Here is a 12,646-nt window from a genome sequence, read left to right on the forward strand (position 1 = left end):
TTGACCTCCAATTGCAAAAACATATCCTAATTACTTACCGTCTTGCATCAGGGATAGTAGGGACATTCTTGTCAAATTCAAGGACTTTCATTGGTCTGATGAACTCATTTTTGTTACTTTCGATGTGGAAAGTCTGTATACATGCATTCACAACAAATTTGCGTTCATGGCGGGGCAGTCCTTTCGAGATAATAATGGGGCTTGTCAGGCACCGTCTCAATGCTCCTCGGGACTGTGCAGAAAAACCTATACCCACACCCACACAACCATCCCGGAGCCTGAAGTAAACAACACAGACTCACAGAATAGTTCCCCGAGCGCGGGAAAGGAAGGGAACAGCGGGGAGGGAGATCTGTAACAACAAAGGACACGAGGTTTAGAACAACATCCCCCTTCTTCCTCAATGGATTCCTCTTAACAACCAGTCTTAAACAATTCCATTCTGTCTCTCAACCCCTACCTGAAAAGGAAAATAATGAAGACTTTGTATACAGGAGAGATGGGCTTAGGGTAATACACCCCAGTAGCACAGTATTGGGCCTCGATCTTGCATAAACTCAGCGACATCGTTGGATCACCCTTATCCCCGGACCCATTGTTAGCCTTACTAGGATTTTTTTTCTTTTAAAAAGGTAATGCGTAAATTCGTTGCTTTAGGCCTCCTCTTAGCTAAGCGCAGACTGGTGATAAGATGTATGAGAGGACCACTGCCCAACCTGGTGGAATGAGAGTGAGATATATTATATTGTCATACTCAATCAGAGGTTTACAATGAGATGAGGCCACCGAGTAATCGCCAAAAGAGTTTCTGGGGTCTGTTTGCTCAATATAATGCTTGCCAAATGACTGATCAATACGCTTCCGAAGACTAATTTGCTGTCAAGAGTTGTTTTCATCCCATGCACACACTGGTGAGTGTAGCCTGTTGTTTCTGATCCCCCTTTTCTGGCTGTAAGTGATCTACACGACGGTCTGACACCCCACTACAACTATGTGCTATATTGCCTTCTCACCCCCCAAGCCGCTTCACCACCTACGGTGCTTTTCCCTGCCGGTCCGCTTATTGCGCCCCCACAATCCCCTCTTTATCAGTATTGTTTCTTTGATCCAAGAGTGGTGATATTAGAGATATGCATTTGCTTTTTATTGTTTATTGTCTTGTCTATTCCTTTGAGTAATGTAATATTTTTTGTCTTTATTCTTATGTTTGTCTTTGAAATTTCAATAAAAACAAATAATTTTATTTTTTTTGTAAACTTTGGTGTCTTTTGATGAATCTGCATGACAAAAACGTTTATGTACTTTGGCTCCTTTGTGGAAAGTTTTTCACTGATCCGTCAAGCGAAGGTTGAGAAAGAGTTGAAGGGTAAAATTGTAATTACCCTTTTTTTTAAAGCGTTGTTGGGGTTTGTATATTTTTGCACCGAATCACTCATTATGCTCACTATGTGTGTTTGTACTGATACATCACATTACATTCCAGTAAGCAGTGCAGTTGGTTGTCCAGCACCTGTGGACCAATGCCTGTGTTTTATGTTGTATGACATGTCAATCATTAATTGATCTCAGTTCGTTAGCACAACATGCATGAACATATGCTCCAACAGCAGGCAAGTATGCCTGCACTACTTTGTTTTTGATTTATGTTGTATGTCCTGATTTGTCTTATGAGACCCTGACTGGCAGGTCAATGGTTACAGGACACAGAGAGGAACAGACGGAGTGCTACTGACAAAAGCCCCTAGCCCAAAGAGGCCATTAAAAGTGGGTTGAAACATGTCAACCTAGAGCATGGTGTGAGAACTTCTTATCACTTTCAGAACACCTGCATCACCTAGTTTTTAAATATACCGGAGGCACCCAAAAAAAAAGAAACTAGGGTGTCTATAACTTTTTTTATCATAACAACTAGAACCCTAACGGAGGTAATATCAAAAGTGCACCCTGGAATATATGTTGACCCCATCCTGGTTTATAGAGACCTGACTGAGACCCAACCATAAAATATAACACCTCTAGGGTGTGTGAGGGTCACCAAAATAAACATTTTGGGTGTTGCTTTTGAAAGTATTGAGTAAATCTGGAAATGTATTCAGCAGTCAGGGCACAGGATATTTATGGACAGTAGTGTAGGATTTGGGAGATGGTGACCTGTGTATGAGAGCAGAAAAATTAGATGAAACTGCACTAGCAGGAAGAAGAGGGAGAAGATGAATACATGCAATATTTTGTCACATAGTTCACGTAATGTATGCAGGTCTCTGGTGCAACAAACACCAACACAAACATTAGTACAAAAATATAAGAAATACAAGTTTAGTTGCAACAAAAAATGTAACAAAAAAATAAACAGTAAAAACGAGGTCATGATTGCAAAAATAATAAAATTAAAAAACTTTTGAAAACAAAAAAATTTAAACATTTTCTCAGGGCTGGGCGGAACACGCAGAGTTGCACTCGGCAGATTTCTGCAGATTTGCCGAAAAACTCTGAACAATTCCGCTGAAATCCGCGAGCAGGTGTAGCAAGTTGTAAATACTTTCATATTTGCCATTATATCACTGTTGTCTATATTAGCCAGTGCCAGTGGTGCAATCAGGTGTACAGGGTGCAGACTGGGCTTACCCTGAACACCTTGCTGTCACCGAAAGCACCATCACCCAGCTCACTGACAATGATGTTTCTCTGGTGACGGTCCCTCTCTGGCATGGAGGTGGCACCAACCAACATGCACAACCACAGTCCGAATGGCCAGTGGAGAAGAAGGAGGTCAGGGTCAGTAGAGGTCAGTTGGCTGAGGGGCCCCTCAGCACCAGGTAATGATCAGCCAACTATGGGCACACGGTCCCTCCAGAAAGGGAGTGGGGAAAGTTCAACACCAGACTTCCTCCCCTCTACAGCTTCAACCAGGGAAGCTAGTCTACTCATGGGTGAAAAGTGAACATGTCATGGCGACGACCATCTTAGGGTCAGCCAACTCTATTAGTAACTATTAGTTAATAATAGGGTTGCCTGACCCTAAGATGGTCGTCACTATGACACGTTTTCTCAGCACTGCAGAGCTGGGCAAAGAAACATAGCCTGGAAGCCATTCAGCCCTTCGGAGCCGCCATGCTGGTCCTCGCAATTGCAAGCATCCACTGGAGTAACCATGGTTTTCTGTCTCTCTTTCCTGTCACTTTCCGTGCTGGTGTGCATGGCACAGCGGCGCCTAAGCCTCACATGCTGGGCACGTTGTGTATGGGTTGACAAATGTCTGTGTGGCTTCATTTTCATAATTCTCATTTTTTTGATCTACAACAAAGCCAAGCCCCTTACAAATTCATTGGTTGCAGGGGTTGTTCCACCTCTTAATGAAGGAGATTACTTGTGTAGTGTTGCAAGATTAAACTATGCAGGAAAATGTGGGGCACAAATATTCATTTTCTTACGTTAGACTTTTTGGAACTGACGTCTGAAAATCCTCAATTTGTCCTTCACTTCTTAGAAGAAGAAATATTGAGGTGTGACCAAGATGGTGGCATAGCTACACGCTACCCGCAGGAGCTCCACATCCAGATGAGAATATACCAGCTTCTTTTCTTCCTGACCCACCGGATGATGCTGCTGGAGATGAGGCTCAGGGTGAGGAGGCTGAATTAGGCCCCTGTTAGGGAATAGTGCCAGTGACTAGCAGCAACTTGAGCACGCCAGTGAACTCCCTCTGCCTGCGGTAGGCGGAGTTTTGCACAAACTCCGCACTCCAAAAGGGAATGTGGAGTGGCAAAACTATGCAAACTCCATTGGCGGAGAAGAGCTTACCGCCCAGCAGGACATTTTCCTAGCAGAAGCTTTGAAAAACAACACAAACAAAAAAACATCAAGAGGTTATATTGGGCAAAGACGCAGTCCTGAGTCCAATGAGCATAGCTAGAGTTTGTCAATGGAGGGGGGACGGGAAGAAGGTTTGGAAGATTGCACAGTGATGCCAGGCCATGCACCTAACCTCCAATGAGCCTGGTAATAGGCAATTAGCAGTGGGGCTGCTCACCTGATGACGGTTTTACAGATATTAAATTTAGAACACAATCAAAATCCTAGAAAGAACACAAATGTTGATGTGAGGTTACAGTTAGAGCGAAATACTTTAGAAGAGAAGGGGCACCAGAAATGAAGTCTGGGTAGCAAGTTTTAGTCCATTCTTCTGCATTATTTATGATAGAAAGTAAAATCAGTCATCAGCCAACGCGTTTCGATCCTATGGCATAAGAAACTTCATCAGGGCTGAAACAATCACATAAGACACAATATAAGCCATCACACATAGAGACATAAAAAAGGACATGACAAATTGACATATATATATACATATAAACATATAAACTTTATATACACTTGATAGAGAACATTGAGATGACGCTCACTAGGATCCGATTATAGACAATTAGTAATTGGCTCTGGGTGACAAAAGAGAAAATACACAGGTAAAAAGACATATAGACATATATATACAATTTACATGTAGCCTAAGTGCAGTTTGATTAGACGCAGTCATCAACATTCTATTTCATTTAGTTGTGAAAAGGAGAATTGGAAGGAAAGAGGGAAAAAAGGGAATGATATTTGCACTCATCCCTTGGGTATAATATGACAAGCATGCCGAGATTTGATGATGGGAAAGAGGAGATGGCGCAAAATCTATTAGGCACTAGTGTCTCTATAAAGCCAGTGGCTCAACGGGCGTCCAGTAAAATGAGCCTCAAATTTTCTTTTGAGATAAGAGTGTCTGAAAAAACAGGAGCTAGCCTGCTGGTGGGAGGGAGCAATATATGGACAACAGGAAAATACCTGGAGGGCTAAGGATTTTAATTTTTCCTACGTTCAAAGATTTAAATGAGGGGTCATTGAAAGAGTGGGAAGGTAACCTCGAGGAAGCATCACAGGTTATGATGAAAATTCTGGTGAGACATTCCAGGGAAAGGCGGGAGAAACTCCAGGGAGAAATTGAGGGCATTGAGAAAGAAATAATGAGATGAAATCAAAAGATCTTATTGAAAAAATGTATGCCATCTTAAAAAAAGCGATGGAAAATCACCAAGTGTAAATAAAAGAGAAATACATTGAAAAAAATCAAAAGGGACGTTATGGACTACCACAATGGTTGTGTATACACCTTCGCAAAGAAGTTTAATAACTTCCAGGGGGTATAAGAGAAGAAGAGAAATAGAGATGAGAAGAGGTGAGAGTGACGACACATGGCCAGTCAGTAGCGTCTCTGTCTCATCACAGAGCAGCATAACACTACACTACATGAGATCCCTTTAGAGGAAGGTGTCTCTTCCTTCCAGAAGGAATTAGCAAAGTTGCATATAAGCAACAGTCTGCAACAAAAAAAGGACCAGCCAAAACCAGGAGGGGAGGCAGGAAGTCAAAGTGGAGGTTCAAAAGAAAGGACAGTAGACAAAGTGAATGTGGTAACACGGTCCAAGAAGGTCTAAGTAATGTATCATGTGATGTCATGAGTTCAAATGATATTAGAAATTATGACAGTGATTTGAAAATTGTGAACTTATCACATAAAATCTAGGAAAAAAGATGAAATTAAGTTGTTGAGCATGGGTCTAAACTTTTGCACCACTAAGAGTGGCGATATCACCAATGTCTATGTCGATTTGTATACATTTGTGCAAGCTCCTAAGCTTAGGGACTATTTCTCAGATTGGGTCTACAAGCCAGTTGAACCTCCTACTAGATAGCGTACTGGAACCCACACTATTGCATACATGCGGAATGTACAGTGTCTGCTTTCCCTTGGTGAGGATGGGGTTCATGACATACCGTCTTTGTTGGAAGAATTTAACATTCCCCAGAATCTCAACATGGACAGTGGTTTAAGGCTGAAGTCTAAATTTGTGGCTACTACAGCTTACCACCATAACATTGACAAAGTAACTGATGATTTACATAAATTGAAAATGCCTAGCAAATTTTTGCCACCCATTCATCACAACATTTCCCCTATGGAAAGACAGGCACTCAATAGACTCAGTCAAGACAGTGACTTCGTCATTAGAGAGGCTGACAAGGGTGATGATGTTGTAGTAGTGAACCCCTCAGACGATATGAATGAAATCAATCTTCAATTGAACAATGAGTCATGATATAAGGTGATCATGGGATATCCCATTCAGAAACTTGCTATTTTGATCAATGTGCGGTTGAATAAATGGAAAGATATTTGTCTGCTCACAGAAGATGAGTTTCGGTACCTAAGGGTTGATTGTCCTAAATTCCCTTGCATTTACATCCTGCCTAAGATTCACAAGGGGGTGCAGTTTCCCCAAGGTCAGCCCATTATTTCAGGGGTGGGCTCACCCACTAAAAGATTATCAGAGTTTGTTGAACTCCAATTGCAAAAACATATCCTAATTACTTACCGTCTTACATCAGGGATAGTAGGGACATCCTTGTCAAATTCAAGGACTTTCATTGGTCTGATGAACTCATTTTTGTTACTTTCGATGTGGAAAGTCTGTATACATGCATTCACATGGCGGGGCAGTCCTTTCTAGATAAGGATGGGGCTTGTCAGGCACCGTCTCTATGCTCCTCGGGGCTGTGCAGATAAACCTATACCCACACCCACACAACCATCCCGGAGCCTGAAGTAAACAACACAGACTCACAGAATAGTTCCCCGAGCGCGGGAAAGGAAGGGAACAGCGGGGAGGGAGATCTGTAACGACAAAGGACACGAGGTTTAGAACAACACCCCCCCCCTTCTTCCCCAATGGATTCCTCTTAACAACCAGTCTTAAACAATTCCATTCTGTCTCTTAACCCCTACCTGAAAAGGAAAATAATGAAGACTTTGTATACAGGAGACATGGGCTTAGGGTAATACCAGAAACAGCAATCAACTAGAAAAAAGGACAATTAATACATTAAGATAAGGTGATATTCCCTAAAGGTTGCATGTACATAACATTAAATCTTGACATACCACATTAGTTCTGTGTTCTGTTTTGGGCTGCCCTTTTCTTTCTGGTTAGATACCCCCCCAGGGATTCTCTCTCTCCTGTACTGAAGAAAAACAATGAAGAAAAGGTTGTGCACATAAGGAAACAAAGGGTTACTTCACCAACATCTCTTTCCTTTCCTGAAACGAAGTGTTCTATAAATCTAGGATCCTGCAAATCACAGGAATAGTCTTTATATGGCAATGTGAATCACTCGTGTAGCAGTATTAAGTTCAAACCGCCTTCACTGTGAGCCTGAGTTTGCAAAATCCAGAACACGATTTTATGCTTGCCAACTCCTCTGCAAACCTCGAACTAATAACCAGATTTTCCCTGCATGAGAAAGCAGCCTCTCTTCTCTTCCAACTGGGAAAACTAACTTGGGTTCTACAGAAGTACAAAGTTAATCATACCATGCTAGATACACACCGCCGCGTGTATCTAAGGAGGGCCCCCTCGAACCCCAATGACACCCAGCCGGGCGCCTCCAGATCACAATCCAAAACGAAGGTTTGTTACTCACGAGTCAGCAGCTTACTCTCTCTCTTACCGACCAGAACTCCAGCACAGCAAGAATTATCGGCGCCCTCAGCAGTCTCTGCAGCGTATTAGTTCCTGGATTGACGTGGTTTGCGTCGCTACGGAACGTAGCCGCTTGTGTTGCTGGGAAATGTAATTCGGTCCTGAAAGAGTGCCGATTGTTACGCTTTCCGCGGACAGCGGCACACTATGACCATAATCCAGACAGGGCTGAACGATACCAGTACAATGAAATGATTGTTGAGATGATGGATATCATTCAAACCAACAACTTTTTCCTTCATGACAACCTGTGGATCCAACAAATACAGGAAACCGCAATGGGTTCCAGGTTTTCTCCTTCTTATGCATGCCTCTTTATGGGGTGGTATGAGAGGAAGCATTCCTGGAACACACTTTGCTCCCCCTGGACTGAATTTATTGTGTTCTGGCATTGGTACATTGACATTGTCTGTGGTCGGTGTCTGAGGAATGGTTAAATCAATTCTTCTCCTATCTGTATGACAACAGATAAAATGCTAAGCTAACCATGACATTCCACAGGGAGACAATAAACTTCTTGGACATACAATTTTATGTCAAAAATGGGAAAATACAAAGTCCACTATACAAAAAGGAGACAGCCTGTAATGGGCTATTGCACGCCTCAAGTGCACATTCATGCTCTGTGATCAATAACATCCCTTTTGGAAAAAGGACACACATTAGGAAAAATTGCAGTGAGGATGAGACATAAATTAATATCCTAGAATCCAAAACCAGATTTCTTAAAAAGGGATACGATAAAAAAGTACTGCACAAAACGAAGTCCAGAATGCTGTTTACTGACAGGGATGATACCCTTAATGACAAACCTAAATGTTATAAAGAGACCTCTGCCCACAACAGAGTAAGGTCTGTGACCCAATATACCATCCACAGTAACAAGATATTTAATATCTTTAGAAAGAATTGGCACCTCCTTGCTGAAATCCCTGACTTAAAGAACTCTCTCACTAGCACACCAGCTATAACATACAGAAGGGGGGTATCACAGAGAAACACCTTATGTCCAAGCTATGTGTCTACTGTGGAGAATAAGGAAACATAGTTACCAGCAGAACCAAAAGGTTTCTTCACCTGTGGCACATGCAACATGTGCCCTTTTGGTAAAAATAAGACCAAGTCATTCACATATAACAAATCCAAGTCACGTTATTAGGCATTTCATCAATTGTAACACCACTTTTGTCATATATGTGCTAGGATGCAAATGTGAAATAGTATACGTTGGCAGCACCACACACTGCCTCGAATACTGAATACAAGAGCACCACAGCGCAATACTAAATAAGGACAGCAGATACCTCATTACCAAAGTATACACCCAGACGGTGTTGGGTTCTGCCTCCCCTTTTCCCCTGCAGGGAAAAGGGGAGGCAATAGAGAACGACTGCTTAGGCAAACAGAGCCAAAATGGATTTGTCGCCTAAGGGCATTAATGAAAGGTCGTAACACTGATGGGGAGATGCATTATTTTTTGGGGTAAATTACCTTTAGAGTCAATTTATCTCTGTTCAGTGTAGCATGATTTAATACGATGGTATATGGCATCACTTAGGTCATTTTTCAACAATGACCCTAAAGAAATATGTCGAAGATTTCTTATACTTTATGGTATTTTTTGTATTACCTGCTCCTCCACCTGTTCACTGTCTGTTCGGAAACCTCTCACTTTTCGTGATGTTATCTCGGAATTACACTTCTGAGTTCACCTATCGCATAGGATATAATAATGCAATTATGGGTGGTATTCTAATGTTATGGACATTGTTTAGCTGACTTAACACCCAGGTTTCATCCAGGGGCCCTCCTAATAGGCTCTCACAACTTGCTTTGGGCAGTTTGATAATTTACTCAACACTAGTCACTTTGAGGCCACAAGCAATTTGCTTTGACACAGAGCTGGAGTGACTTCCATGCTATGCTTGTGTAGTGTTATTAACAATTTACTTCAATTTTGATAGTGTCTTCATGTTTTACATTATTGCGATCACATGTTGGTATACAACCTATTCTATTTCACCTAGTATCCCTATATATTAACTCATGTGATGGCATGAAATAGCCCAAGATACAGGTACATATTACTGATTTTTTGTATTATCAAGGCAATGATACATCAGACCTCATTGCTGATAGATTTGAATCACAGAATACTATTATTGCATAGGGTATGATCTTTTTAATTAACACATCCCATGTTTTTCCATAGTCACTCGAACATGGCGTTACTCTGCACCGTTTTCCGTTTACTGTCAAGTGAGTAGCGTCTCCAGGAAAAGCCAAAATGTATGACCCATTCTTTCTCTGGTCAGGCGGGCAGACACTTTCCTTGGAGCAGGCTGAATGCAGGCTATATCGTTGCAATTATTTTGGACCTTTTTTCGTTATTGGCGCATCAGTTCAATTTACCTGTTATCTATTATCTTGGCACAACGGTTTGCCTACTTCTTAACTATGTGCTCCCTTCCACACTCCAATATGGCGGTATCCGGAGCTGTATTGTAGACGCGGTCGCATGACAGGCGTAACCTAATGGGCGTCATGGCGCTTTTGATGATGGCGTGCCGACACAAACTTTGGTGCTGGCCAATACACCTTTACCTGGGAACACAGAGGACCTGGGTAAGTGATATACCTTTATATGCAGTTTTGAGTTTCACATTATTTTAGACTTGATGGTTGGTATTTAGCTCTGACCATCCTTGTGCACTTGTAGTTTACCTGTTGCAAAGGTGTCGGTTTAGTACAAGTTGTTGTCTTGCCTGGCCATTTTTAACATATCATTGGGGCGAGCATAAGTGGTAACTTTCAAGTCTATGTGATCTTCTCTAGGAATGGGCCATCTTTATATATAATCGGACTTAACCCTGACTTTCGTTTTGCTGTGAGGGTAGGACAACATGGTTTGGTTGTACAGGATCACTTGGGTTTCTCTTAGTGCGGCTCGGGCGTTCTAATGGAGTGTGCACCGATGATAGCAGTTATTTAAAGCTGAATTTTTCTGCATCATTATATCAAGGGGGCATATGCTGCTTCACTCTTGCACATGATGTTACCACATCAAGGGGCCATATTGTACCATCATGGACCTGAGGTCCTAATTTAGGGCTTTCAGTATGCGTATATTAATTTGTAATAGGTTCGATGCTGTTTTTTGTAATTTTTTGCTTCCTCACATAATGCATAATGTAATCTTATCCTGATACAGATGCTGCTTCCACATATTTTTGTGCAGTAACTTGGATACCCTAGTTCTTGTTCCCATCTTGAGCACACAATGTCCCTATTACCCTTAGGATGTGTGGCACTTCACACTTTTGTTACGTCGGATTGCTTATTCACATGGAAACTGACATTTTGGACTATTTTGTTTTCCTCTTAGCTTATACTATATAACCACAATTATGGACCTCTGTCCTTTTATGCCCTTGGGCAGGGGCATTCTTTCATTACTTTTTTAACTGGGTTCCCCTTGTTCCTTCGTGATCCTCTAGCATACATGGCTTTTTTAATCTATGCAATAGAATTCCATTTGCTATGTGTATTTACTTTGGCGATTGCTAACAGAGGTGTTACTCACACAGATTACAATTTGGGGCTTGACCTGACTGAACCTTGTTGTGGGTTGATTTCCCGGGCCACATTAGCATTACTGCAAACACTAAGGATCTTTGTGAACACTCTACCTGACTTTCCAAGGTGAGAAATTATGGATATGAGTTAACTTCGTAGGATTTTTAGGGATACATATATTATCCCCTTTTTTCCCCCTTTCCTTCCATCTCTCCTTTTCACAAATAAATGAAATAGGAGGTTAATGACTGCGTTTAATCAAACTTCACTTACGCTACATGTAAATTGTAGATATATGTCTATAAGTTTTTTATCTGTATATTTTCTCTTTTTGTCACCCAGTGCCAATTACTGCCAAATATTACAGATGCTGCACTTATTTTGTGTAGAATTTATATATATGTATACATGTTTTATCTGTATATGTTGTTTTTAACACCTTGTGTCAATATATTATATAACTTTGTATATATTTTTTGTGTGGGCTGTCTAGCAGCTTAACTACACTTAGTGTAATTGTCTATAATCGGATCCTAGTGAGCGTCATCTCAATGTTCTATATCAAATGTATTCTCTATAGTGTATACAAAGTTTATATGTTTATATGTATATATGTCAATTTGTCATGTCCTTTTTTATGTCTCTATGTGTGATGACTTATTCTGTGTTTCATGTGATTGTTTCAGCCCTGATGAAGTTCCTTATGCCATAGGAAAGAAATGCGTTGGCTGACGGCTAATTTTACTTTCTATCATAAATAACGGAGAAGAATTGACTAAAACTTGCTATCCAGACTTCATTTCTGGTGCACCTTCCCTTTTAAAGTATTTTGTTTACTCTGGATGCCAGTGGCGCTCAACGGCGGCGAGTGCCGAAAGTGAATGCACAGGACAATTAATCTGATATGACAGGGATTGATGTGCTGAAAATGTGGTCAGATGCTGAAAGTATTGTGTATTTTCATAGGTTACAGTTAGGTATGAGAAAAAGATCTTGGTATATCTCAAAATAAATCAAATATTATTTATCCCAAAAACTAAAGTTGATGTAATGTTAAAGTTAGGTGATGGAATGAGGTAAAAGAATATTTGCTGTTTATAGTTTAGTCAACTAACTATATTTTGAGCCCCTGTAATGCTCCGCCTATGACCACCCATAATATTTCACTCATAATATGGAAAATTACATGATTTATGAGATCACTTATGACCTCAGTGATGGTCCCTTCAATTGACCAGTTGGCTATTGCCAGAGCTAATCATGTGGACTCCTTGGAGACTAATTGTTTCTACCTACTCTTTGGTCAAGGTTGAATTTTTGCGCCTTCTGCCCTAGTGTAGGAGAGCAGTAGTCATCTCGAAACTCTGCCTTTGGCCAGCTTGCAGTCACAAGGGATAGCCACATGCTGCTGTTTAGTTTTATTAAGAAGGCAAGATGAGTTATATGTAATATGTTCATGATTATGAGCACTGAATAAAGCTATGTGCAAA

Source organism: Lissotriton vulgaris, chromosome 9, assembly GCF_964263255.1.
Source record: "Lissotriton vulgaris chromosome 9, aLisVul1.2, whole genome shotgun sequence".
NCBI classification, from domain to species: Eukaryota; Metazoa; Chordata; class Amphibia; order Caudata; family Salamandridae; genus Lissotriton; species Lissotriton vulgaris.